Raw genomic sequence first — 3,089 nt, forward strand, 5'->3', positions numbered from 1 at the left:
CCGAAGTGTCCGCCATAATGTCGCAGTCGCAGTCATGAAAAAAAAAAATCGCTGATCATCGCCATTAGTAGAAAAAAAGAAATAATAAAAATGCAATAAAACTATCTCTTATTTTGTAAACGCTATACATTTTGCGCAAACCAACCAATAAATGCTTATTGCAATTTTTTTTTACCATAATAGGTAGAAGAATACGTATCAGCCTAAACTGAGGAAATTATTTTTTTTATATGTATATATTTGGGGGATTTTTATTATAGCAAAAAGTAAAAAACATTGCATTTTTTTTTCAAAATTATCGCTCTATTTTTGTTTATAGCGCAAAAAATGAAGGTGATCAAATACACCAAAATAAAGCTCTATTTGTGGGAAAAAAAGGACAGCAATTTTGTGTGGGAGCCACGTCGTACGACCGCGCAATTATCTGTTAAAGCGACGCAGTGCTGAATCGCAAAACCTGGCCAGGTCCTTTAGCTGCATTTTGGTCCGGGTCTTAAGTGGTTAAAATGCTAGCTTCCTGGCTGTCATGTTGTTTCCATGGCTTTGAATCACTTACCTGGATCAAGTATGAAAATCAGGAGCTCTGAGTTCACTTGCTGAATGCTTGTTTGGGGGTTAGTGAACCAGAAGGTATTGAAGGCAAAGACAACCAGGCAACTCGTTTTTATAAACGGATGTAATCAGCAGCCTCCTACATATGTCACTTAGTGCTGGTTGCCTGTAAGGGAAACCGGAGCTCACATCTGAGTCAGATCAATAGTACTTGGCGATTGCAGCTTGGTGTGGAATCTTTTCAGCTGTGAGGATCCAGTACAGCTGCTGTTAAAGCGGAGAGAATACAGAACAGATCTTAGGCTGACATCAGGTTCATGCAGGTACCGCTCTGCATATTTCGGACAGAAGCTGTGTGGCGCTGGGTGGGTGGGTTGCATAGTGAATGATGTCTGTGGAGCAGAGTTGTAGATACAGTGCCTTAAACAAGTATTCATACCCCTTGAAATTTTCCAAATGTTGTCATGTTACAACCAAAAACATAAATTTAATTCTATTGCTATTTTACCCTGTTTCCCCGAAAATAAGACCTAGTGTTATTTTTGGGGATAGCTGCAAAATAAGCCCTACCCCGAAAATAAACCCTAGTTAAAGTCGTCGTAAAAACATGTAATCCGTTTTGTAAAAAGATTATATAATGTGCAGTGTGTCTCCTTTTTGTAACTTTGTTTTGGAAAATACCTTTCTTTCAGTGCCGCTGGGCGCTCACTTGACCGGCTGGAGATCTTCTCCTCTCCAACGTCAGCGGTCCCTTCCTCTGCAGTGCTCAGAGTGGAGAAGAAGAGCTACGGCGGGTCACTGTGCTGCCTATCATGCTTTAAAGCAGTGGTCATCAACCCTGTCCTCAGGGCCCACTAACAGGCCAGATTTGCAAGATAACTGAAATACATGACAGGTGATATCATTTGCTGCTCAGTGATTGCAATATTCTAGTCTGCATCTCCCCAAGGTAATACATAAAACCTGGCCTGTTAATGGGCCCTGAGGACAGGGTTGATGACCGCTGCTTTAAAGGATCAGGATATATTTTTTTCTTTTTGGGGTTACAACCACTCTAAGATCGTCATGATGACATGACTGTATTTGAATAAATGTAGATTATTGTACATACCGTAAATAAATAAGACATCCCCTGAAAATAAGCCCTAGTGTGATTTTTGTAGCCAAAATTAATATAAGACCCGGTCTTATTTTCGGGGGGGGAAACGGTATATAATAGACCAACACAAAGTGGCACATAATTGTGAAGTGGAAGTAAAATGATAATAATTTTTCCAAATAAATACCGTATTTATCGGCGTATAACGAGCGCCGGTGTATAACGCGCACCCCAATTTTAAGAGGGAATTTTCTGGAAAAACTATTTTTTTTAGTCCAAATAGTAAATGCAGTTAAAATTAAAAATAAGATAAGCAGCAATGTACCGCAAGCAACTCAGAGAGCAGCTCCTATGTTCAAGGAGATACACAGTACCTTAGGGCTTCTAGCTGTCAGCACTCGATGGTGGAAGGGAGGGAGCTGGAACTCTGAGACGCAGGCAGCGCTGACCGGGACTGTAGCGCGGCTTGGGGCTTCTATACCTAAATGTTCAACAGTCTGTGGTGAAGGGGAGGGTGAGGAAACCCTTAAACGCGGGCAGCGCGGTAGCGCTGGCCGAGACTGTAGCGCGTACCTATAGCATACTTCGGGGGGGGGGGGGGGGGGGGGGCCCGCCGGAAATCACTGAGCCGTCATCTCCACTCGGCTCTCACTCGGCTGTCACGTCACACACGCACAGTCCCGCCTCCGCCATCGGCATTGGACCATCTCCTGTGACAGACAGAACACTGGTCCAATGCTGTTGGTGGAGGCGGGACTGTGCGTGTGTGACGTGACAGCCGAGTGAGAGCCGAGAGGAGATGACTGCTTGATGATTTCTGGTGGGCGATCGCCCCCCTCCTTCCTCTCCGAGGTATGCTATCGGCGTATAGCGCGCACCCGTGATTTTCCCCCTATTTTCAGGGGGAAAAAGTGAGCGGTATACGACGATAAGTACAGTATGTGAAAAGTGTGTCGTGCATTTGTATTCAGCCCCCCTGAGTCAGTACTTTGTAGAATCACCTTTCACTGCAATTACAGCTGCAAGTCTTTTTGGGGATGTCTCTACCAGCTTTGCACATCTAGAGAGGGACATTTTTGCCCATTCTTCTTTGCAAAATAGCTCAAGCTCTGTCAGATTGGATGGAGAGTGTCTGTGAACAGCAATTTTTAAGTATTGCCACAGATTCTTAATTGGATTTAGGTCTGGACTTTGACTGGGCCATTCTAACACATGAATATGCTTTGATCTAATCCATTCCATTGTAGCTCTGTCTGTATGTTTAGGGTCGTTGCTGGATGGTGAACCTCCGCCCCATTCCTGAGGCCCCATACACACCATAGAATCTATCCGCAGATAAATCCCAGCAAATGGGTTTCAGCGGATAGATCCTATGGTGTGTACACGCCAGCGGATCTTTATCCGCGGATATTTATCCCCTGGGATGGATTCCAGCAGA

Source organism: Rana temporaria, chromosome 1 (assembly GCF_905171775.1).
Source record: "Rana temporaria chromosome 1, aRanTem1.1, whole genome shotgun sequence".
NCBI classification, from domain to species: Eukaryota; Metazoa; Chordata; class Amphibia; order Anura; family Ranidae; genus Rana; species Rana temporaria.